Consider the following 26795-nt stretch of genomic DNA (forward strand, 5'->3'; position numbering starts at 1 on the left):
TTTTTCTCATGTTGTGGGGATCCATTTTAAGATTCTGCGGAGCATTCGGAGGGTGTTGAAGCAGGAAGCGGAGACAGCGTTGACCCCCAGGTTGCGTGCGTGGTCTAGTGATGTGGGCCACCAAGAGTCGTCCCAGGCTGATGGGGTGGGTCCGAGAATGAGGACCTCCACTTGTCTGAATTCAGCTTCAGTCTGCTGTCCTTCATTCAGTCGGCTACGGCCTTCATTCCTCTGAGGAGGTTGGCTTTGGGGGTGTGGGGGTCTTCAGTGAGGGATATGATCAACTGGGTGTCGTCTGCGTAGGTGATGATGTTGAGGTTATGTTGTCGTGCGACGTGGGTGAGCGGTGTCATGTAGATATTGAACAGCGTCGGGCTGAGGGAAGATCCCTGTGGGACGCCGCAGATGATCTCGGTGGTTTTTGAGCGGAAGGGTGGGAGGTGGACCCTCTGGGTTCTGCCGGAGAGGAAGGATGTTGTCCAGGCCAGGGCCTTCTCTTGAATTCCGGCGTCATGGCGGCGTGCTGATAGGGTTCGGTGGCAGACTGTGTCAAAGGCTGCTGATAGGTCCAGGAGGATGAGGGCGGTTGTTTCTATCTTGTCCATCAGGATCCTGATATCGTCGGTTGCGGCAATGAGGGCGGTCTCTGTGCTGTGGTTGCTGCGAAAACCGGATTGGGAGGTGTCCAGGATGTTGTTGTCTTCGAGGTAGCGGTTAGCTGTTTGTTGATGATCTTCTCTGTCACTTTTGCCGGGAACGGGAGCAGGGAGATGGGCCGGAAGTTCTTGAGGCCCTTGGGGTCCGCCTTGGGCTTCTTCAGAAGGGCGTTGATCTCTGCGTGCTTCCAGCTTTCTGGGAAGGTTGCTGTCTCGAAGGAGCTGTTGATTGTTTTCCGGAGGTGGGGTGCGATGGTTGTGCTGGCTTTGTTGAAGACGTGGTAAGGGCGGGGTTGGATGGGGATCCGGAGTGGATGGAGTGCATGGTTTTTACGGTGTCTTCGTCGCTGACATGGGACCAGGTGGTCAGGCGGCTGGTGCGGGTGGTGGTCGCAGGGGTGGTGGACTCGGTGTCTAGTGCGGGGGTGGCAGTGTTGAAGCTGTCGTGGATGTCGGCGATCTTGCGGTGGAAGAAGGTGGCCAGGGAGTCGCGCAGTTGTGAAAAAAATCTGCTATTTGGGAGAAGGTGGACCAGACAGAGGTATTAATTGCCGCATTTTAGTCAAGTGTTCTACAAAGACTAAAATTACTGAGAAAGTGGATTATTAATTGGGGTGGAGGAAAGCTCACCACAAGTAATAATGTCACTATTCTACTTAATTAAGTAGGACAATAATAATACTTTATTTGATTTAATAAAAAATCATAAAAGGGTGGGCTTACCACCAATCAAACAGCGTATACATCATAAAAAACACAAAATCAACTTTAAATGGAGTTAAAAACTGATATCATAAAATGTGCAAATTTAACGGGGAAAGAAGATCTAAAGGAGAAAAAAAAAATGAAAGGAATGGGGTGAAATCAATCAGGGTACACAATATTTTTAACTCATGATAAAAGGAGAGAAATAAAAAGTGTGGGAAAATAACGGTAGTTCAAACAGGGGACACGTTATTTTTAACTCGTGGTGCAAGAAGACATCCGTTTGGAAAGGAGGGGAAGAGAGAGAAGAGTCCGTAGCCGGCCGAGGCCTGGCCTATTGTCCAGAGACCTCTTTGGTTGCCGCCCTGTTTGCCAGCTCTATGGCGGCGGGGTTCAAAAATGTTATGGTTTTGCATGAGAGTTCTATCCAAGATCCACTTAGGCATCTTATCACCGCGGCCCTGCAAGTTCTCACCTGAGCTTCTCTTAGAAGTGGTCGAAGAAGCGTTTTTCTAAGATTCTGAAGTGCCGGGCATATGCAGATAAGGGGCAGAAAAGATTCTGCACCGTTGCCACAGAGGCGGCAGTCGGGAGTTGCCCACGACTGTAGCCATTTAGGAGTAAGCTCTTTGGACGAGAAGCAGCCCAGCCTTAAAAGGCTTAGTTTCCTTTTGTAATGGTCCCTGAAGCATTCTTTCAAGTATTCCTGAGGTTTTAAGTTGGTATAGGATGGCAAAACGATCCAGGCATCGTTTTTACCAGCCACTGCTGCTTTATCCATGAGTGATGATGCTTGTTTGACTGCTTTCTTGGTTATCAGCTTGAAAGCGGAGTAAGTCATGGGCAAAAGCCAGGATTCTTCCAGTTTTAGTGCCTCAAGAGCTTGCCTCAAGATCTTATATGTTGAGTCTGGTAGACCAGCTTGTTTTTCAACTTCTGACCAGCAGAGGTGGGCCAGGGATTCGTCTGCTGCGTCTGTCATGCGCCAATAATATTTGGCGAGTGCTCCTTGTCTTGCTGGGAGCTGGTTGGTAAGACCGAACTCCAAGCGAATTTGAGCTTGAGAGGTGTGGCGCGGAATTAAGAAAAGGTTTTTAAACAGCCTGGATTGGGCGAGGTTTAACGCTGCGGAGTCCCGGGTTGCCAGTAATTCTGAGCCGTATGTTAATGATGGCAGAAAGTTAGCGGCTACGATCTTAAGAATGTGGCCGGTGGAATGTCCGTTTAGTTGCTTTTGAACGGTTTTAAAAGCAAATTGAAGCTGCTAGCTTTGGATTTCCCCTGTTCCAGGTGCTGTTTAAACTTTAGTCGGTGGTCCAATAAGATTCCTAGGTATTTATATTGGTCTACCTGGGTTAGAGAAGTAGAATTTATCTTCCAGGCGAAATTTAGTTTTTTCTTTCTAGAGCCACAAAAGCATAGAATGTTTTTTTTTTTTAGATTTATAGTCAATTGTGCGTTTGAGAGGTACTGCGACAGTTTGGAGATCAAGCGTTGTAAACCGATGGGGGTTTTTGACAGGAGCACTATGTCGTCTGCATATTGAAGACATATTATAGGTGAATTGGCCGGATCACTGAAATAATATCGAGGGTCAAAATATCGACTTGCAAAAATAGCGTGGACAAAATATCGACAGTCAAAATATCGAGTTTGTATCTACAAACAGGTAAGTACAAAAATATTGAGTACAAAATATCGTTTACAATAATATAGTTGTAAAAAATATCGACTTTATTAAAAACAGTGTTAAATTAAATTAATATGAAAATGTAATTACTAAAATATACTTAAAAATACTTACATTAACTTATATTAATAAAATAATAAATGAAAATATTACAAAACATTTTTTACAATCTTATTTGTTAAAACATATATATATAGTAACATACTATAATTAAATAAGATACTATTATATTACCGTACGATGCCAGAAGTGTAAAAAATACTATTCCCACTCCAAAGAGTGCAAGCGTAGGGAAAGCGTTGGGTAGCGTAGGGGTTAAAATTACTATTCCCACTCCAGTGGGTCCAACAGTAGGGAAAACTGACCCTGAACCCTAAAAATACCCCTTTACCCAAAAACCCAAAACTGACCCTGAACCCTAAAAATACCCCTTTACCCAAAAACTGAAAACTGACCCTGAACACTAAAAATACCCCTTTACCCAAAAACTGAAAACTGACCCTGAACCCTAAAAATACCCCTTTACCCAAAAACTGAAAACTGACCCTGAACCCTAAAAATACCCCTTTACCCAAAAACTGAAAACTGACCCTGAACCCTAAAAATACCCCTTTACTCAAAAACTGAAAACTGACCCTGAACGGTAAAAAAAACCCTTTACCCAAAAACTGAAAACTGACCCTGAACCCTAAAAATACCCCTTTACCCAAAAACTGAAAACTGACCCTGAACCCTAAAAATACCCCTTTACCCAAAAACTGAAAACTGACCCTGAACCCCAAAAATACCCCTTTACCCAAAAACTGAAAACTGACCCTGAACCCTAAAAAGACCCCTTAACCCAAAAACTGAAAACTGACCCTGAACCCTAAAAAAACTCCTTTACCCAAAATTAATTAATATTATTTTATAACCAATTAATTGTTAATTAACAATAACAATAAAGTAAATATATTAGCACATTAGCTGTAATTAATTTAATTTAATAATTAATATTATTTTTTTCCAAATAATTAATTTACAATAACTAAAAATTATATATAAATAAATAAATTACTCTAATTAATGTAATTAACTAATTAATATTATTTAATTACCAATTAATTACTAATTAAAATATGTGAACAATTATATTAATTAATTAACTGATTAATATTAATTAATTACCAATTAATTATTAATTAAAAATATTTACAAACATATATTAATTAATTAATTATTATTAAATTACTCCCCACCCTTATCCCCTATTAACCCAACATCCCGCTCTTAAACATTAACTACAATTTATATTACTATTAATAATTTTTTTTTATTTTTTTAACCTTTTTTCTACATATTATTGACATTTTTTACTTTGACTATTTATATATATTTTGTCGATATTTTTGTACTCGATATTTTTTTAACATTATTTTAATCGATATTTTGACCAACGATATTTTTGTAATCGATATTTTATTATTATCGATATTTTTAACTCAATATTTTGTCCATTCAATATTTTGGAGTCGATATTTTGTCTGTGCACCGAATTGGCCAATTTTGGTGGATCACCCTGAATGGTACGTAGGTCGCTTTCTAGATCCGCGGTGTAGATATTAAAGAGGCTGGGGGCCAGTACACAGCCTTGTTTTAAGCCATTGGTTGTGTGGAATTTCCTTGTCAGGCGCCGACCATCTCCTTTTTTCACTTGAACCCAAGTGTCTGAATAAAGCTCGATAATTGTTCCCAACATCTTTGGCGGCACGCCCCAGGCTTTCATTTTGGCCCAAAGAATGGATCTGGGCACTTTGTCAAAAGCCGCTTTTAGGTCCAAGAAACAAGTGTACAGCGGGGTGGAGTTGTGAATTGCTTTGTTAACAAGGAGGGTTAACGTGGATAGGTTGGTCAAGGTGCCCAGTCCTGGCCGAAAGCCTGTTTGTGTCCGGGGAATTATCCCTGTACTGCTCACCCAAGATTCCAGTTCTACCAACAGGTTGGAGGCATAGATCTTGGCCTCCACGTCTATTAAGGCTATTAGCCTGTAATTGTTAGGGTCTGAGCGGGACCCGGATTTGTGAATTGGATGAAGAATGCTGCCTCTCCATGATTCGGGAATATTCCCGGTATTTAGACTGTAACCAAATAAGTCTGTAAGTTGGCTGGCCCAAAATGTTGGATCTTTCCTGAATAAGGCATTGGGAAGCCCGTTTGGTCCTGGTGCTCCATCTGTTCTCAATGATTTTATGGTGTTCGAGACCTGCTTTAAACAGAACAATTCCATGTCTCCTGTATTCTTTGATGTCAATGAATTCCCACTGATTTTTGGAGCTGGCTTTGTGCTCAGGCTGGACCGGGGAAGCTCCTCAGGACTTAATTAAGTAAAACCTTCAGTAATTTAAACCTGAACTCAACCACTGATAGCTATGACACAGAGCAGCCAGCCCTAACTCAAGAACATCTGTAAAACAATTAAAAGTACCAAAATAGTTGAAACTAAACATCACAAAAATCCCATTCCATTTTGCAAATATTTTATTGAACAAAATGAGACCAAAACGAATAAAGGGAGATGGAGTTATTCATTTTTAAAACATAAAAAAAAAATTGATCCGAAAAACGCAAAACACCAACTGTGGGCAACTGTTAGCACTAGGCTGGAACAAACGTAAGTGTTAACGACAACCGTGCTGGAGTGTGTTTCAAATACAAGGAACAGGTTGGTCCCGATCAAAGAGTTACATCCAAATAAATAAAAATTTAAGAGAAGACAGAGTTCTCAGCGGGCAAGGCTGCAGGCTGTATCAAAAGATGGGCTCATTAACAATGAGTTGTTGAAGAGCGAGGTCTCTAAGAAGCTGTCAACAAAGGCAGGAAAAGATTTGAGTGGGAAATGTCCATAGTTCACACCAAGGAAGCTGCCAGTGTCGATCTAATGCTGCTCGGCGTCTGGCTTTCTACCTTTGGGCGTGGCCTGTTTTCTGGAAGTCGGAGTTCCTCAGCAGGGCAAGGCTGCAGGCTGTACCCAAAAAGGGTTCAACGTCATCAGATGCCGGTCAGCGTTGGGTACACTCCATCATTTTGGCGGCTGTGGAGAAGAGTGAAGGGAGAGCTGTGGCTCTGTCAGGCCCACCTGCAATGCAACCTCCACACAGCTGAGCAGGTTGGTCCTGGTATTCTGTCAGTTCTCCAGGCAAAAATCCTTAAAAGCATTTCTAAGTACCAGGTTTTAGGGGTAGGAAGGAGGGGTACACTCTGATACGGACCAAGGGTTCCAATACCAAGCTTAGGGGTCCACTGATGTGAACAGCAGGGTCCATTGCATGTCCAGTTGAAACTGGTCCTGGGCTCCTTCAGAAAATAGGGCTTCTTGTAGCTTTTGTGACCCTGTAGTTTAACCGGAGGTCAAACAACTGTTCCTTGGAATCCACATCTTTGTCCGGGATACAAGTTGACCCAGGTCCACTCCTTAGTGTTCGCCTCATTGTCCTTCTTCTGTCTTCCACAGGTCCAACAGTGTTGTACACAAGGTAGCTAGGGGTGACACATTTATGCCTGGAACATGTCAACAGATAGCTGTGATTCCTGGCCCCTCTTTGACCAATAGTGAAAAAAATCCCGGGGGTAGCTCTGCCCACCCTTGTAGTAGTTCCTGTGTGCCCTACTGCAAACAATGACAGAGGGCCCCTCTCTACCTAAATCCATATTGGCAGAACTTTTTATCCTACAGAGAGTCTGTGCCCACCATACAGGTATGGCCAGGGAAATGAGTAAATCCTTCCATGTAGTCACTTAAAACCAGTTCTTGGGCATGCCGGGCTGGCTAGAAGGACAATAGAGAGGGCAGGCCCATATGTAAGGTGTGTCTGACTGTGATAGATCAGGCCCTATTCAAGATAATTAAGTTCTTGGCACTGTCCAGATTGTCATCCTGCCAGAGGAACAGGACACTTCCTCACAACCAAGCCCTTTCTTCTCAGCTCTGTTAGCCACACCACATCTAAGTAAGGAGATCTTCAGTTCCTGGGTGACAGTTGGCAGTGCAGGTAAATGTCTTCCAGAAGCTTTAGGCAGGTTAAAGGTACCTTTTCAAAAGTCCCTTTTCTAAAATATTTAGTATGAATCCAACTTTACCAATGAATTTATATGGTTCCTAGGCAGTTATAGCTTTATAATTTTCTTTTTTAAACAATTTTTATTGAGAATTGGTACAAAACATCATCAGGTTTATAGAACAGTAAGACCAATAATCACTTTACAATGTAGTATTCTCTATCGTTACATGCTTTCTTATACATTATAGCATTAAGTCTGTACAGTTGAGATCATTCTACAGTTCATGATTCATTCACTGTTGTCCATTGACTGATCGTCGGTCGGCATTGCACATATATTTCTTCTGATGGTATTCCACTTTCCCCACACCTGTTCCCACTTTTTAGTGCAGCCCCTGTGTATGTATACTGCTCTTTTGGCCACCATTGCCATATCCATATCCTTTCTCCTGTCCCTTACAGTGGAAGTAGTTTGTGCCCCCCACTGTTTTGCAATGTTCCTTTTAGCTATGGTTATACCTAGCGTCACCCAAATTTGTGGAGCATTATTAAGATCTGTGGCTTCCCAGATATTCATTAGACATCTCCTAGGCTTCGGAGGTACCGGGGCCCCACTGACATTTGTTATTGTAGACATCACTGCCTCCCAATAGATCACAATTTCAGGACACTCCCACAATGTATGGTAAAATGTACCCATTGCCCCACACTGTCGTAGGCAGAGCCTACTATCCGAACTTCCCATTTTATATTTAACGTTACCCAAGTGTAGCAGATATGTTGTAACACTTAAGTTGAATTAAACATAGTTTTGACGAGATCGCCACCTCGGGGATGCTAGCGCCTCTTTCAAATCCGTCTCATCCATGTCTCCCACCTCTTCCTGCCATCTCTCCCATAGGGAAAGTGTGGGGTCAGGGTGGGTATTAAGTTTCCGATATGTTAAGGACGTGGCTTTTTGGTGCATGTGTTCATTCAATATCTTGCCTTCCAAGGGGGAAACCTCTGGAAGGACGGTGTCAGGCATAAAAGCTGCCTCCAGTGCGTGCTGAATCTGGTGATAGCAAAACAGTTCTGTAGGTGCCATCTCATATTGGTCTTGGAGTTGGGCACATGGAATTACCTTTCCCTTGGCCCAGAGATCGCCTACATGTGATATCCCTGTCATCCCATCTTCTTTTCCATTACTATTGTGTAATGTACCAAACATGGCAGTGTCTCAGAGGGGTGTTTGTTGTGTGATCTTTTCATTCCATCAGAGCTTTCTGTGTACACTGTGCCAAAGATGGACCGTATGTTTGGCAGTTAGTGTTACACAGTGCTCGATTAAGTCCTCTACCCCTAGTGTAAGTCTGTCAAGATGATAGGCCGGATCAGTGTGTGGGACATGTATCCATTGGTTTATTACGGTCAGCTTGGATGCCCAATAGTGCATTTGTATATTGAGTAGATCAATGCCTCCGTCTTACCATGAGCGAAATAGTTTAGTCATCGCTATCTGGCCCGGTTTCCCAATCCATAAAAGTTTGGTCACCTATGACTCAATGGCCCAAAAATAGGCTGTAGGGACCAGGAATGGGGTGTTCTGTAGGGTACATAAAAATCGGGGAAGTGTCATCATTTTGAAAAGTGCTGCCCTTCCCTTCCTATTAGTGTCAATGGCAAGGACTGCCAGTGTTTGGTGTCTTAACGCAATCTCTTTAGGGGTTACAGCAGGTTTAATGTCATAAGATCCTCCCAGTCAGATGAGATATGGATTCCCAAGTATTTGAAGCTGTCCTCTGCTATTCTCACTGCACAGCCTTTAGTCTCGGGAGCGGGCTGTGTAGGACATACAGTATGTACTTACTCCAATTAATTGTATACCCTGAGCGCTTTCCATAGGCCTTGCAAATATGTAGGATGCTATGTAGGGAACTATAGGGGGAAGCCAAATATAGCATGATGTCATCAGCATATAGGGATATGCGATCCTCGCAACTCTTCATCCAGCAGAGTCCGTGAGTAACCAGGTTTTGTCGTATCCATGCCGCAAGTGGCTCTAGAACTAGTGCAAAAAGAAGCAGCTATAACGGGCATCCCTGTCTTGTGGCTCACCCTAGCGAGAATTCCTTAGAAATGTGCCCATTCGCCACTACATGTACATTAGGTTCTGCTCTTCTCGCGTTTCTACAAATGAGCGGCTAAGGAGCACCACCACAGATGGTGCATCCCGCAGTCCAGGAGGCGAGCGCGACCCCGCAATGCAGGGAGCCGGGCTGGGATCTGCGATGGCATCCATGATGCTCAGCAGGGTGAAAAAGGACAGCTGCTCCCTCCAGAGACGCCGATGCCGCCGATGCCGCCGATATTTGTGCAGGATCACAGAGGGTGTTCTGTACGATGGAGCGCCGGTACCTTCAGGCACGCAGGAGCATGCAGCGCACAGCCTCCGGCTAGGCAAGCCGAGGCGCCTCTCTCGTTCCTCCCCCACGAGGGCCTAGCATCCTGCAATCGGACTCTGCCACATACCTCACCACCAGGAACTCCGGCAGTCAGCTGTCCCGGCACCCCACACAACAGCCCACCAGCACGTACTTTGTCATGAGCCGCCGATGTAGGCCCACTGCACCCGGAAAGGTGCAGGAAAAGTCGTTGAGCACCCGGGCAAGCAAATCACACAAGGCCCAGGGCTCAGGCCGCGAGCGTTGCAGATGGCCAACCTCAATCAATTGCAGGGCTGCAAAAACCAAAATGGGCTAGATCGGTGCTTGCTGTTCTTCGATCACGGTGCCTTATATTCATTATTGCTCGCCGCTGCAGATGACTGATTGGGGAAGTCTGTGGAGGTTCGGAGCTTCAGTAGGCGGTGGCCATTACGTCTGGCTCCTGGCCACGCCCCCCAGCTTTATTAATTTTAATAACATATCCCAACACTTTCCTATGGAGCAGCTAACCCTGCAACAGTGAAAGTAGCTTTCAGGACATTGGTATTAACATTAAAGTGTTACATGTCCTACTTTTAAATATCATGCACCCTACCTTATCGGTATTAAACTCCTACTTAGGGGTGACATTTTATAATTTAAAAGGAGGGTTTAGGCCAGTTGAAAGGGGCTATTTTGACAGTTTGAGTATTCAGTTTGACCCTACACAGCCAAGTTACTCGTGGCTGTCATGTTTTGCAGTGTCACTTTAGTGGTGGCACAACATGTCCTGCAGTCCACTAGTAAAATTTGACTAACAGGCTCTTGGTACACTTTGTATTATATACTAATGACATATAGGTAAGCTAATTGTGCCAATCGGGAGAAAAGCAATTTCAACATGTTTTGGGGGTCAGAGCACATGCACTGGGGTCTGGTTACAGAGTTTCAGTTCAGAGTAAAAAAAACATTGCAGCATCAGTCCAAAAAGAAAAATGAAAGTGATCATGTTAAAAAGAGGCATTTTCATACCTTCTGCACTGATTTAAAGAACAAATGTATAAGCCTGATTCATAAACAGCAACTTTTGAGTAAGTTTACACCTTTGAGTACATTTATTACTCACTGCAAATCAATGTTAAAAATATATATATTTTTTTTAGATATTTTGAATAATAATTTAGAATTTAGTTATATTTGTATCTGTTTTAAATATTTTATTTATTGTACCATTGTTTCCTATGAGCTTTTATGTTAAGTTCCTTATTACATTATTTTCTATGGGAGGGGTTTGCAGTGCCAGTGGTTGGTCAAGTGTAATTCTGGACTAACTATTCTGATCTACCTTAGGCCAGACTATTGGAGTTTTTGTCTTTTCTGGTGATGTTCAGATAAACAAAGTGATATTTCCTTCATTTGTTTCAGAGGAAAACTCCCCTATGGCTTATACCATACCTTTTCTGATTTTTCAAGATTCAATCCCTGAACACTAAGTTGCTTGGCCAAGGTACTGAGAAGGATCTCTTAAAAGAGAATGATCTTAGCTTTAGATGAATTAAGCCATGCCAAAATGAACCTATATTTTGTACAATTATTTATACCATGGTTATTACAGGATACAATCCTCAAATGACTATGATCCTGAGGCTCAGAGTCTACTTTACCTTCCTCTCCGTCTCCTGCCATCCCTCATGGCTGAGAAGTCACAGCCTTGACACATCGAAGCAAACTGTTAAAAGAAAAATATTTGTGAACCTTATCTACCTGAATGTTTCTGCCCTACAGTGACACTCCCTCTGACCCCTCAGCTTCTGGAATTCCACCAGCCATGGGCCCCCTCTGAAGCTGATCCCCTCCCGTCCAATTATGCCCACCTTCCCTCTCCTTGAGAACCCCTACCCTAGAAGAGTGCCTTGACATGGCACTCTGGTGACTGCAACAGTTATCAGAAGAAATCTGCCTGCTAGGCTACCATATAATCCTGCAACAGCTGGCAGATAGCATCCAAACTAAAGTACATATATGTGATCAAAGGAAGAATTACAAAAATCTGAAAGAAAAAAAAACATCAAAAAACCCATTTTACCAAATCATCTAGATCATGCCCCCTCCTCCTCCCACACCTAACTTTCGAGTGGCTTGTAGAAAACCCTAGGCCTGATCAACTGTGTGGGAGATCTGAGATTTGCCCTTATGAAGGACTTTCAGTTTTGACTGTTGGACAATCCCAGCTGGTGCCCTTAGACTCTTAAAGTTGTTGATCATTGATATGAACTCTTTATGGTCCTGTGCTGCTGATGTGGACATGTCCCAAGATATTCTGAAAGAGTATTATGTGGGGTCCAATAAACTGTATCCCTTATGGCTTTAGTCAGAATTATCTCTTGCACCTGAAAGTCCCAGAAGTTTACTAAGGTAAGTTATGGGTACTTGGAATTGGAGGACTGGAATGCCGGTACTCAGTGGGCATTTGCAATAGTAAGGGTGAGATCCTTAGCTGCTTCGGGTATCACATGATTTGGAATTATACCTGAAATAAGTTTAGTGACATTCTGGCCACTCTCTTGGCCCTTGGGATTCCCAACAAATTGTAGGTTGAAGACGGGTGACCTGTTTTTAACATCTTCAAGCTTTAACTGTAACTCAGCGAGTTCTGATAGAAGTTTCAAGTTTGACAAGACTTGGTTATTCTTTGAATCTTTGAGTTCGGACACTGTTTGCTCGAGTTGGATGAGCCTTGAGGTGATTAGTTTATCTGCCCCAGTTGGCATTGTGACTCCTGGTGTGCCTTTTCCTGTGAAATGTTCATCTTCCTAACCTCACCCAGTATTTGCTGTAACATGACTTCAAATGGCAAATATTTGGCCCTATGAGGTGGGGATGATTGGTCCATGGGAAAAGACTGCACCTGTAAGAGATTAGGATCCAAGACTGCCTTGTGTCTTTTTTCTAATTCGAATTTTCTCAACCCTGTGTGAGGCCACGTACTCCAATTTTTCTACATATTATTGACATTTTTTACTTTGACTATTTATATATATTTTGTCGATATTTTTGTACTCGATATTTTTTTAACATTATTTTAATCGATATTTTGACCAACGATATTTTTGTAATCGATATTTTATTATTATCGATATTTTTAACTCAATATTTTGTCCATTCAATATTTTGGAGTCGATATTTTGTCTGTGCACCGAATTGGCCAATTTTGGTGGATCACCCTGAATGGTACGTAGGTCGCTTTCTAGATCCGCGGTGTAGATATTAAAGAGGCTGGGGGCCAGTACACAGCCTTGTTTTAAGCCATTGGTTGTGTGGAATTTCCTTGTCAGGCGCCGACCATCTCCTTTTTTCACTTGAACCCAAGTGTCTGAATAAAGCTCGATAATTGTTCCCAACATCTTTGGCGGCACGCCCCAGGCTTTCATTTTGGCCCAAAGAATGGATCTGGGCACTTTGTCAAAAGCCGCTTTTAGGTCCAAGAAACAAGTGTACAGCGGGGTGGAGTTGTGAATTGCTTTGTTAACAAGGAGGGTTAACGTGGATAGGTTGGTCAAGGTGCCCAGTCCTGGCCGAAAGCCTGTTTGTGTCCGGGGAATTATCCCTGTACTGCTCACCCAAGATTCCAGTTCTACCAACAGGTTGGAGGCATAGATCTTGGCCTCCACGTCTATTAAGGCTATTAGCCTGTAATTGTTAGGGTCTGAGCGGGACCCGGATTTGTGAATTGGATGAAGAATGCTGCCTCTCCATGATTCGGGAATATTCCCGGTATTTAGACTGTAACCAAATAAGTCTGTAAGTTGGCTGGCCCAAAATGTTGGATCTTTCCTGAATAAGGCATTGGGAAGCCCGTTTGGTCCTGGTGCTCCATCTGTTCTCAATGATTTTATGGTGTTCGAGACCTGCTTTAAACAGAACAATTCCATGTCTCCTGTATTCTTTGATGTCAATGAATTCCCACTGATTTTTGGAGCTGGCTTTGTGCTCAGGCTGGACCGGGGAAGCTCCTCAGGACTTAATTAAGTAAAACCTTCAGTAATTTAAACCTGAACTCAACCACTGATAGCTATGACACAGAGCAGCCAGCCCTAACTCAAGAACATCTGTAAAACAATTAAAAGTACCAAAATAGTTGAAACTAAACATCACAAAAATCCCATTCCATTTTGCAAATATTTTATTGAACAAAATGAGACCAAAACGAATAAAGGGAGATGGAGTTATTCATTTTTAAAACATAAAAAAAAAATTGATCCGAAAAACGCAAAACACCAACTGTGGGCAACTGTTAGCACTAGGCTGGAACAAACGTAAGTGTTAACGACAACCGTGCTGGAGTGTGTTTCAAATACAAGGAACAGGTTGGTCCCGATCAAAGAGTTACATCCAAATAAATAAAAATTTAAGAGAAGACAGAGTTCTCAGCGGGCAAGGCTGCAGGCTGTATCAAAAGATGGGCTCATTAACAATGAGTTGTTGAAGAGCGAGGTCTCTAAGAAGCTGTCAACAAAGGCAGGAAAAGATTTGAGTGGGAAATGTCCATAGTTCACACCAAGGAAGCTGCCAGTGTCGATCTAATGCTGCTCGGCGTCTGGCTTTCTACCTTTGGGCGTGGCCTGTTTTCTGGAAGTCGGAGTTCCTCAGCAGGGCAAGGCTGCAGGCTGTACCCAAAAAGGGTTCAACGTCATCAGATGCCGGTCAGCGTTGGGTACACTCCATCATTTTGGCGGCTGTGGAGAAGAGTGAAGGGAGAGCTGTGGCTCTGTCAGGCCCACCTGCAATGCAACCTCCACACAGCTGAGCAGGTTGGTCCTGGTATTCTGTCAGTTCTCCAGGCAAAAATCCTTAAAAGCATTTCTAAGTACCAGGTTTTAGGGGTAGGAAGGAGGGGTACACTCTGATACGGACCAAGGGTTCCAATACCAAGCTTAGGGGTCCACTGATGTGAACAGCAGGGTCCATTGCATGTCCAGTTGAAACTGGTCCTGGGCTCCTTCAGAAAATAGGGCTTCTTGTAGCTTTTGTGACCCTGTAGTTTAACCGGAGGTCAAACAACTGTTCCTTGGAATCCACATCTTTGTCCGGGATACAAGTTGACCCAGGTCCACTCCTTAGTGTTCGCCTCATTGTCCTTCTTCTGTCTTCCACAGGTCCAACAGTGTTGTACACAAGGTAGCTAGGGGTGACACATTTATGCCTGGAACATGTCAACAGATAGCTGTGATTCCTGGCCCCTCTTTGACCAATAGTGAAAAAAATCCCGGGGGTAGCTCTGCCCACCCTTGTAGTAGTTCCTGTGTGCCCTACTGCAAACAATGACAGAGGGCCCCTCTCTACCTAAATCCATATTGGCAGAACTTTTTATCCTACAGAGAGTCTGTGCCCACCATACAGGTATGGCCAGGGAAATGAGTAAATCCTTCCATGTAGTCACTTAAAACCAGTTCTTGGGCATGCCGGGCTGGCTAGAAGGACAATAGAGAGGGCAGGCCCATATGTAAGGTGTGTCTGACTGTGATAGATCAGGCCCTATTCAAGATAATTAAGTTCTTGGCACTGTCCAGATTGTCATCCTGCCAGAGGAACAGGACACTTCCTCACAACCAAGCCCTTTCTTCTCAGCTCTGTTAGCCACACCACATCTAAGTAAGGAGATCTTCAGTTCCTGGGTGACAGTTGGCAGTGCAGGTAAATGTCTTCCAGAAGCTTTAGGCAGGTTAAAGGTACCTTTTCAAAAGTCCCTTTTCTAAAATATTTAGTATGAATCCAACTTTACCAATGAATTTATATGGTTCCTAGGCAGTTATAGCTTTATAATTTTCTTTTTTAAACAATTTTTATTGAGAATTGGTACAAAACATCATCAGGTTTATAGAACAGTAAGACCAATAATCACTTTACAATGTAGTATTCTCTATCGTTACATGCTTTCTTATACATTATAGCATTAAGTCTGTACAGTTGAGATCATTCTACAGTTCATGATTCATTCACTGTTGTCCATTGACTGATCGTCGGTCGGCATTGCACATATATTTCTTCTGATGGTATTCCACTTTCCCCACACCTGTTCCCACTTTTTAGTGCAGCCCCTGTGTATGTATACTGCTCTTTTGGCCACCATTGCCATATCCATATCCTTTCTCCTGTCCCTTACAGTGGAAGTAGTTTGTGCCCCCCACTGTTTTGCAATGTTCCTTTTAGCTATGGTTATACCTAGCGTCACCCAAATTTGTGGAGCATTATTAAGATCTGTGGCTTCCCAGATATTCATTAGACATCTCCTAGGCTTCGGAGGTACCGGGGCCCCACTGACATTTGTTATTGTAGACATCACTGCCTCCCAATAGATCACAATTTCAGGACACTCCCACAATGTATGGTAAAATGTACCCATTGCCCCACACTGTCGTAGGCAGAGCCTACTATCCGAACTTCCCATTTTATATTTAACGTTACCCAAGTGTAGCAGATATGTTGTAACACTTAAGTTGAATTAAACATAGTTTTGACGAGATCGCCACCTCGGGGATGCTAGCGCCTCTTTCAAATCCGTCTCATCCATGTCTCCCACCTCTTCCTGCCATCTCTCCCATAGGGAAAGTGTGGGGTCAGGGTGGGTATTAAGTTTCCGATATGTTAAGGACGTGGCTTTTTGGTGCATGTGTTCATTCAATATCTTGCCTTCCAAGGGGGAAACCTCTGGAAGGACGGTGTCAGGCATAAAAGCTGCCTCCAGTGCGTGCTGAATCTGGTGATAGCAAAACAGTTCTGTAGGTGCCATCTCATATTGGTCTTGGAGTTGGGCACATGGAATTACCTTTCCCTTGGCCCAGAGATCGCCTACATGTGATATCCCTGTCATCCCATCTTCTTTTCCATTACTATTGTGTAATGTACCAAACATGGCAGTGTCTCAGAGGGGTGTTTGTTGTGTGATCTTTTCATTCCATCAGAGCTTTCTGTGTACACTGTGCCAAAGATGGACCGTATGTTTGGCAGTTAGTGTTACACAGTGCTCGATTAAGTCCTCTACCCCTAGTGTAAGTCTGTCAAGATGATAGGCCGGATCAGTGTGTGGGACATGTATCCATTGGTTTATTACGGTCAGCTTGGATGCCCAATAGTGCATTTGTATATTGAGTAGATCAATGCCTCCGTCTTACCATGAGCGAAATAGTTTAGTCATCGCTATCTGGCCCGGTTTCCCAATCCATAAAAGTTTGGTCACCTATGACTCAATGGCCCAAAAATAGGCTGTAGGGACCAGGAATGGGGTGTTCTGTAGGGTACATAAAAATCGGGGAAGTGTCATCATTTTGAAAAGTGCTGCCCTTCCCTTCCTATTAGTGTCAATGGCAAGGACTGCCAGTGTTTGGTGTCTTAACGCAATCTCTTTAGGGGTTACAGCAGGTTTAATGTCATAAGATCCTCCCAGTCAGATGAGATATGGATTCCCAAGTATTTGAAGCTGTCCTCTGCTATTCTCACTGCACAGCCTTTAGTCTCGGGAGCGGGCTGTGTAGGACATACAGTATGTACTTACTCCAATTAATTGTATACCCTGAGCGCTTTCCATAGGCCTTGCAAATATGTAGGATGCTATGTAGGGAACTATAGGGGGAAGCCAAATATAGCATGATGTCATCAGCATATAGGGATATGCGATCCTCGCAACTCTTCATCCAGCAGAGTCCGTGAGTAACCAGGTTTTGTCGTATCCATGCCGCAAGTGGCTCTAGAACTAGTGCAAAAAGAAGCAGCTATAACGGGCATCCCTGTCTTGTGGCTCACCCTAGCGAGAATTCCTTAGAAATGTGCCCATTCGCCACTACATGTACATTAGGTTCTGCTCTTCTCGCGTTTCTACAAATGAGCGGCTAAGGAGCACCACCACAGATGGTGCATCCCGCAGTCCAGGAGGCGAGCGCGACCCCGCAATGCAGGGAGCCGGGCTGGGATCTGCGATGGCATCCATGATGCTCAGCAGGGTGAAAAAGGACAGCTGCTCCCTCCAGAGACGCCGATGCCGCCGATGCCGCCGATATTTGTGCAGGATCACAGAGGGTGTTCTGTACGATGGAGCGCCGGTACCTTCAGGCACGCAGGAGCATGCAGCGCACAGCCTCCGGCTAGGCAAGCCGAGGCGCCTCTCTCGTTCCTCCCCCACGAGGGCCTAGCATCCTGCAATCGGACTCTGCCACATACCTCACCACCAGGAACTCCGGCAGTCAGCTGTCCCGGCACCCCACACAACAGCCCACCAGCACGTACTTTGTCATGAGCCGCCGATGTAGGCCCACTGCACCCGGAAAGGTGCGGGAAAAGTCGTTGAGCACCCGGGCAAGCAAATCACACAAGGCCCAGGGCTCAGGCCGCGAGCGTTGCAGATGGCCAACCTCAATCAATTGCAGGGCTGCAAAAACCAAAATGGGCTAGATCGGTGCTTGCTGTTCTTCGATCACGGTGCCTTATATTCATTATTGCTCGCCGCTGCAGATGACTGATTGGGGAAGTCTGTGGAGGTTCGGAGCTTCAGTAGGCGGTGGCCATTACGTCTGGCTCCTGGCCACGCCCCCCAGCTTTATTAATTTTAATAACATATCCCAACACTTTCCTATGGAGCAGCTAACCCTGCAACAGTGAAAGTAGCTTTCAGGACATTGGTATTAACATTAAAGTGTTACATGTCCTACTTTTAAATATCATGCACCCTACCTTATCGGTATTAAACTCCTACTTAGGGGTGACATTTTATAATTTAAAAGGAGGGTTTAGGCCAGTTGAAAGGGGCTATTTTGACAGTTTGAGTATTCAGTTTGACCCTACACAGCCAAGTTACTCGTGGCTGTCATGTTTTGCAGTGTCACTTTAGTGGTGGCACAACATGTCCTGCAGTCCACTAGTAAAATTTGACTAACAGGCTCTTGGTACACTTTGTATTATATACTAATGACATATAGGTAAGCTAATTGTGCCAATCGGGAGAAAAGCAATTTCAACATGTTTTGGGGGTCAGAGCACATGCACTGGGGTCTGGTTACAGAGTTTCAGTTCAGAGTAAAAAAAACATTGCAGCATCAGTCCAAAAAGAAAAATGAAAGTGATCATGTTAAAAAGAGGCATTTTCATACCTTCTGCACTGATTTAAAGAACAAATGTATAAGCCTGATTCATAAACAGCAACTTTTGAGTAAGTTTACACCTTTGAGTACATTTATTACTCACTGCAAATCAATGTTAAAAATATATATATTTTTTTTAGATATTTTGAATAATAATTTAGAATTTAGTTATATTTGTATCTGTTTTAAATATTTTATTTATTGTACCATTGTTTCCTATGAGCTTTTATGTTAAGTTCCTTATTACATTATTTTCTATGGGAGGGGTTTGCAGTGCCAGTGGTTGGTCAAGTGTAATTCTGGACTAACTATTCTGATCTACCTTAGGCCAGACTATTGGAGTTTTTGTCTTTTCTGGTGATGTTCAGATAAACAAAGTGATATTTCCTTCATTTGTTTCAGAGGAAAACTCCCCTATGGCTTATACCATACCTTTTCTGATTTTTCAAGATTCAATCCCTGAACACTAAGTTGCTTGGCCAAGGTACTGAGAAGGATCTCTTAAAAGAGAATGATCTTAGCTTTAGATGAATTAAGCCATGCCAAAATGAACCTATATTTTGTACAATTATTTATACCATGGTTATTACAGGATACAATCCTCAAATGACTATGATCCTGAGGCTCAGAGTCTACTTTACCTTCCTCTCCGTCTCCTGCCATCCCTCATGGCTGAGAAGTCACAGCCTTGACACATCGAAGCAAACTGTTAAAAGAAAAATATTTGTGAACCTTATCTACCTGAATGTTTCTGCCCTACAGTGACACTCCCTCTGACCCCTCAGCTTCTGGAATTCCACCAGCCATGGGCCCCCTCTGAAGCTGATCCCCTCCCGTCCAATTATGCCCACCTTCCCTCTCCTTGAGAACCCCTACCCTAGAAGAGTGCCTTGACATGGCACTCTGGTGACTGCAACAGTTATCAGAAGAAATCTGCCTGCTAGGCTACCATATAATCCTGCAACAGCTGGCAGATAGCATCCAAACTAAAGTACATATATGTGATCAAAGGAAGAATTACAAAAATCTGAAAGAAAAAAAAACATCAAAAAACCCATTTTACCAAATCATCTAGATCATGCCCCCTCCTCCTCCCACACCTAACTTTCGAGTGGCTTGTAGAAAACCCTAGGCCTGATCAACTGTGTGGGAGATCTGAGATTTGCCCTAATGAAGGACTTTCAGTTTTGACTGTTGGACAATCCCAGCTGGTGCCCTTAGACTCTTAAAGTTGTTGATCATTGATATGAACTCTTTATGGTCCTGTGCTGCTGATGTGGACATGTCCCAAGATATTCTGAAAGAGTATTATGTGGGGTCCAATAAACTGTATCCCTTATGGCTTTAGTCAGAATTATCTCTTGCACCTGAAAGTCCCAGAAGTTTACTAAGGTAAGTTATGGGTACTTGGAATTGGAGGACTGGAATGCCGGTACTCAGTGGGCATTTGCAATAGTAAGGGTGAGATCCTTAGCTGCTTCGGGTATCACATGATTTGGAATTATACCTGAAATAAGTTTAGTGACATTCTGGCCACTCTCTTGGCCCTTGGGATTCCCAACAAATTGTAGGTTGAAGACGGGTGACCTGTTTTTAACATCTTCAAGCTTTAACTGTAACTCAGCGAGTTCTGATAGAAGTTTCAAGTTTGACAAGACTTGGTTATTCTTTGAATCTTTGAGTTCGGACACTGTTTGCTCGAGTTGGATGAGCCTTGAGGTGATTAGTTTATCTGCCCCAGTTGGCATTGTGACTCCTGGTGTGCCTTTTCCTGTGAAATGTTCATCTTCCTAACCTCACCCAGTATTTGCTGTAACATGACTTCAAATGGCAAATATTTGGCCCTATGAGGTGGGGATGATTGGTCCATGGGAAAAGACTGCACCTGTAAGAGATTAGGATCCAAGACTGCCTTGTGTCTTTTTTCTAATTCGAATTTTCTCAACCCTGTGTGAGGCCACGTACTCCATGTTTTTTTCCAAGGATGCTGAGGGTGGTCCTGGGCATGAAATGCTGGGGTCCCTTATAGCTTCATTGGTGACCTTGTATATAACCTGACTACTCACAGGCCAACCTACTCTTTTAGTGGACCCTTGTCACCAGGGGGAGAAAACAAAGGCTAAATGAGGAGCTTTTTAGGCCCCGTAACGACGCCCAGGATCTGGCTAGGAAATCCTGTTTAGGGAGATGGCTATTTATATAGCATTAACATGGATACAGGAGGTGTAGCGGGAAGCTTAACTGAGTCAGTCCTAGGCTTATCAGCCAGATCTTTAGCTTGTTTCCTTCTCAAGTGGCTGATCATATCTGTTGAGGAATCAGATAGTGAAGGAGTACCTAAACAGGATTCATTGGGACCCACTTCGGAAGCCAGCAAACACCCTAGGTCTGCCATTCCTTTAACGTTTTACTCCTGCGCCGATTGCATGAGTCCATTTGTATGACATTCATCTTCAAAGTTCCTGGGCACTGACATTGAAATTGAAGCTGTGTGAGAACAATACTTAATTCTTCTGACAGCTTTGCCCGATGCACGGGTTTTCGCAGCGACCCTAGACAACTGCTTAATTGGTAGACTTGTGCCCTTCACAACAGTGCAGAGAGATGAATTATAGAGGAAGAAAAAGGTGGCTTCTCCACCATTATCTGGATTATGGGCCAAAACGTACAGGGCACTTATGCATGAAAGGAAGATGTCGCGTATGACTGCTACACAATCAAGAAGTGACAATGGTTTCCTAGGAGGTCACATGCCTCATCTGCAGCTATGCAGACAGCCTCTCCAACCCCTCCAATGTCTCCCCATACCTGCTGGGGCTTCAAATGAGGCGAAACAGGACCTTCCTAATTGTGCATCGTCAACCAAATCTTAGATCGCACTCGTATCCAATTCCAGCATCCTTTTAACAACAAATTCGATAGAAAAGTGTCCAAACACTTGAAATAATGGATCAAACACATAAAGATATCCTCTCGTCTCATGTGTGCATCTCTTGCATTTGTGCTCTCAGTACTCCAAAGTCTGTTCATGTTGCCTTTCAGACCTTTTTGTCTAATGTTTAATTATTTGTGGTTCTATGGTGGTGAACCATATTTTGAGGTGGGCAATGCAAACTGTTCATGTGCTTCTAAAATACTCTTAACTACACGAATTTGTGCGACAGTTGTTTCCCCTGGCCATCACTGTTTGCTTATTTTCCATGAGCAGACTATACACACTACTAGTTAGTATGATACTATTGAGTATGACGATACCTCTCTCAGAGAAATGTACATTATCCTTCGATCTCAAGATGGGCGTGTTGTATTTGGAGGGGACTTCAACATTTTCTAGTATACTAAACTGGATTGCTCACGTAACAACAAGCAGAAAAAAAAGCAGAGGTTGTTGCATTGATTGACTAAATTGCGTATTGATTTTGCTCAGTTGTACCCTGGAGGGCTAATCATTTGCAAGGTAGAGACTATACTTGCTTCTCAAAATGCTATAAGTCTGCGTCAAGAAGCTTCTTCTTTCAGATTTCCCTTTGGTGGAGCAGAATAAATGGAGGTATATTCTTGAATCCCTTCTCAGATCAATTACTTCCATTCATTGAGGTGTCACTAAAGAAGTTGAGACGCCATTGGCCTCATTGGAGCATCAATAGATCATTATTAACTGATGAAAGCTGAGTTACAATCATGTGCTCTGCCATAGATGGGTTCTCTGAAAGAACTTTAGGCTCTGCTGCATCTTTCTCAGTGTGGGGTACCTTTAAAGCATTTGGTACTTGGCGAGGCAATTTTCTTTAGAGCACAAATCAACAAAATTAAAAAGAGCAGGCTGCAGCTTTGCAGTACGAAATTGACCAGTCTATCTCATTCCATGGCACAATCACAGAGTTCTAGTACCAAGCTTCAACAAAATCTAAACGATTAATTCATGGCCAAGGAAATTGTGAACCAAAATACCTGCTTTCAAAACTTTCATGAAGAGAGGACCATGTAGGTTGATTCTTGGCATGGTCAGTCAAGAAGAGAGGACTAAGTTATCAATGGGAAGTATTGATAAAGTGGAAGGCAGAGTGGTTACCCAATACGGTTTCCCCCCTCGCTAATGCATGTGGGTGTGATGGTTTACTGGCTGCAATGCGATGTATTAGGTGTTTTGAAGCCTAAATAGTTAAGTTTATAGTCAACTTGTTTAATGAGATCCTTGAAGGTTATAAGCTTCCTAGTTTGTTAACAAAAGCGGTGATAATCAGTTTCTTGAAGAAAGATAAAGTCCTATATACACCAGGCTCTTATCATCCAATACGTTTGATAAAAAGCAACTATAAAATCATTTCTCAAATCATTGCGGCCAGGCTAGCCCCCTTAGTGCAACATTTGGTTCATCTAGATCAAAGTGACTTTTTGCTGAATTGGTTGCTTTCATCTAACAGCCACTATTCTAGTAATTCCACAAAGGCTGCAATTATCATGTTCAATGATGAAAAGACCTTCAATTCAGTTCAATGGGAGGTGTTATTTGCCATCTTACTGAATTTTTGTTTCCCTTGCAAAATTGTAGCTCAACTAAAAACAGTTTGCCTTGGTTTTGCCTGCCTCTGTGAGACCCCATTACTCTTCTACTACTGTGTGACTGTTTTATTGTGTTTTTTTCCCCCTGCGCCGGTCACCTCGCTCTGCCCCTGTGACCCCCACCCCGCTCCCCGCTTCCCGCCGCCGTGCTCACGGCCACGCCCCCTTTGCCTTCTGTGCCCTCCCCGCTCACGCCTCCCAGCTGCTCCTCCCTCCCTCCCACTTGGCCATATATGGCGACCGCACGGCGCAGGTGAGCGTGACATGTTTTCAGGACACTCCCGCGCCGCACGGCCACCAGCTGTAGCGTGTGCTACTCCCTCCCGCTGCCGCCCTCAGCCTCGCTGAGCCCGCCCCATGGACCCCGCCCCCCTGCTGTAATTCCCGTCCTTTGTCGCCTTGCTGCCGTTTTTCTGTTGGTTTACTGCTGTACTTTTGTGCCCCGTCCTTTGGTTTCCTTGTTGCCTTGTTACTACTGTGTGACTGTTTTATTGTGTTTTTTTTCCCCCTGCGCCGGTCACCTCGCTCTGCCCCTGTGACCCCCGCCCCGCTCCCCGCTTCCCGCCGCCGTGCTCACGGCCACGCCCCCTTTGCCTTCTGTGCCCTCCCCGCTCGCGCCTCCCAGCTGCTCCTCCCTCCCTCCCACTTCGCCATATATGGCGACCGCGCGTAGGCGCAGCGTGCACGCGCAGCGGGGGCACCGATTGCGCCCAGAAGGCGCGCCAAAGGTAAGCCCGTCTGCGCCTGGACCGCGCCCAGTGCCAGGACCCCTGGCCCCCGCAGACACCAGCCCACCCGCCGGACCTACAGCGCCACCGAACTCAACGCACTCAACGCCGGCCGATTCCCGGGTTGCTACCGAGCCACCCCAAGACGCACCCACGGACCCTTCTGCTGCCACTCCTGCAAGTTCACCTGCATCCGGCCCTGCACTACACCAGCACCCACCAAGCCGAGCATCAGCAGCAACCACCTGAAGTGCATCCTGCTCAACACCCGCTCCGTCCACAGACACGCCGTCGAACTCTGGAACCTGCTCGACGCCACATCTCCCGACATCGCCTTCCTCACGGAAACCTGGATGAATGCCTCCTCAGCACCCGACATCGCCATCGCCATCCCGGACGGATACAAGATCACCCGGAGGGACCGCGTCAACCAGACGGGAGGAGGCATCGCCATCGTCCACAGGAACACCATTCGCATCACGACCAACACCGACAACGTCCTCCCAACCGCTGAACACCTGCACTTCCAGATACACACCGACCCCAAGACCACCCTCAGAGGCACCCTCATCTACAGACCCCCGGGACCACGCACACAATTCAGCGAAGACATTGCAGACTTCATCAGCCCGCACGCCCTCTCCTCCGCTGACTACCTCCTCCTGGGGGACCTCAACTTCCACCTGGAGAACAACAACGACCGCAACACCGCCACCCTGCTGGACAACCTCGCCAACCTCGGTCTCAAGCAACTGGTGACCACCCCCACCCACTACGCCGGACACACACTCGACCCCGTCTTCTCATCCAGCAAGGACATCGCCTTCAGCCACACCAGCGGACTCCACTGGACGGACCACAGCTGAGTCCACTTCAGCTTCAGAAGGACCACGGTCCACCACCACCAGCAACAGCTTGCTCGCAGAAGCTGGAACAAGATCACAGCCGACCAGCTCACCGCTTCCCTGAGCCTGAACCCTCCCACCAGCACAACGAACCCCAGCCAGGCCGCCAACAACCTCACGAAGTGGATCTGCAATAAGCATGGGTGGAAAATCCGTTCCGCTCGCGTATTTTGCGGATTTTCGGTAAATTCGCAATCCGCGAGATTCGCGAATTTCCCGCAAAATCCGCAAATCCGCGAGCAGCGGATTTTATGGCTTGCTCGCACTGTTCGCGTGAGTTCGCGGCTTCCCAGTTCAACTTCGCGCCCCGCGAATAAGCGCTAAATTGCAGAAATACGATTTTAGCAAAACTGAAACTACTTACCAGGTTCAAAAGTTCAAGCTCATCATTAGTAGCCATTTCTTGTAGTGCTTCCTGAGGGGCCCCTCCAGAGTTCAGTTGCCTACCTGCAACTATTATGTGACCCTGCTCTGACCCTCAGAATAGTTACACAAAGGTCCTGAATTACAGCTAAGGCAGACAAGCAGGAGCCAGGCTGGAAGTTCAAATCCAGTGACACATTAATCAGCCCCTAATTCATTATTGTCAGTTGGGGCAGGGCAGGTGTTGTAACTAATTTTGCAACAATGAAAGCACTTAGCAAGTGCAAAAGATCACTAATCAGGAAGCACTAAGGAAGCAGGTGCCAGCTAAAAAAATATTCTGTGACACATTAATCAGCCCCAAATCAATTCAGGTCCCTTGAGGCAGGGAAGGTGTGCTTTGCTTTGCCGAAAATAATGTACACTGGACAACCAGAGGGTGCGGTGATGAAACAGAGGGTGGCATGGGTGGGCCAGAGGGTGGCATGAGTAGTCAGAGAGTGGCAGTGGTGACAGAGAGTGGCAGTGATGAAGAAGAGTGTCCCAAACAGGCTGGACACGTAGAAACAACAAGTTCGCAAAACTTGCGACCCGACAGGTAAGTTCGCGTTTGTGAAATTGTACAAAACCCTCGCGAACTAGCAGAAACCCGCGCGAACACAAAAAAAAATCCGCAAATTCGCGAGAATTCGCGGATTTTGCGGATTGCGAGTTCGCAAATCCGCAAAATTCGCGAACGTGAGATTCGCAAAATTCGCCCATGCTTAATCTGCAACTGCGCAGACCACCTCACCCCTCTGAGGACCCCGCCTAGCAGACCCGGCAGCAAGAAAGCCCCATGGTTCACCGACGAAATCAAGAGCTCCAAGAAGAACTGCCGAGCCCTCGAGAAAGCCTGGTGCAGAGACCCAACACCGGACAACATGACCACCCTCAAGCTCGCCACCCGAAAACACCACCAACTAATCCACGCCACCAAGAAAACCGCATTCAGGGAACGACTGGACAACAACGCACACAACTGCAAGGAACTCTTCAACATCGTTAGAGAGCTCTCCAACCCCAACGCCGGAAACAACGACATCACCCCTTCACAAGACCTCTGCAACTCCCTCGCCTTCTACTTCCACAACAAGATCGCGGGCATACACAACAGCTTCAACACTCAACCGACGCACGCCACGACCGCACCATCGCCCCCCACCATCACCCTCCGCGCTTGGACCCCGATCAGCACGGAAGACACAATCTGCACGATGAACTCCATCCACTCCGAATCTCCAACCGACCCCTGCCCTCACCACGTCTTCAACAAGGCCGACTCTGTCATCGCACCCCATCTGCGGGACATCATCAACACCTCCTTCGACACCGCTACATTCCTGGAGAGCTGGAAGCATGCTGAACTCAGCGCTCTACTGAAGAAACCATAAGCGGACCCCACCGAACTCAAAAACTACCGCCCCATCTCGCTCCTCCCGTTTCTGGCCAAAGTCATCGAAAATACCGGCAACAAGCAGCTGGCCGCCTTCCTCGAGACGAACGGATACCTCGACCTCTCGCAGTCTGGCTTCCGGTCCAACCACAGCACCGAGACCGCCCTCATCGCTGC

The sequence above is a fragment of the Lissotriton vulgaris genome, chromosome 12 (assembly GCF_964263255.1).
Source record: "Lissotriton vulgaris chromosome 12, aLisVul1.2, whole genome shotgun sequence".
Classification (NCBI taxonomy): domain Eukaryota; kingdom Metazoa; phylum Chordata; class Amphibia; order Caudata; family Salamandridae; genus Lissotriton; species Lissotriton vulgaris.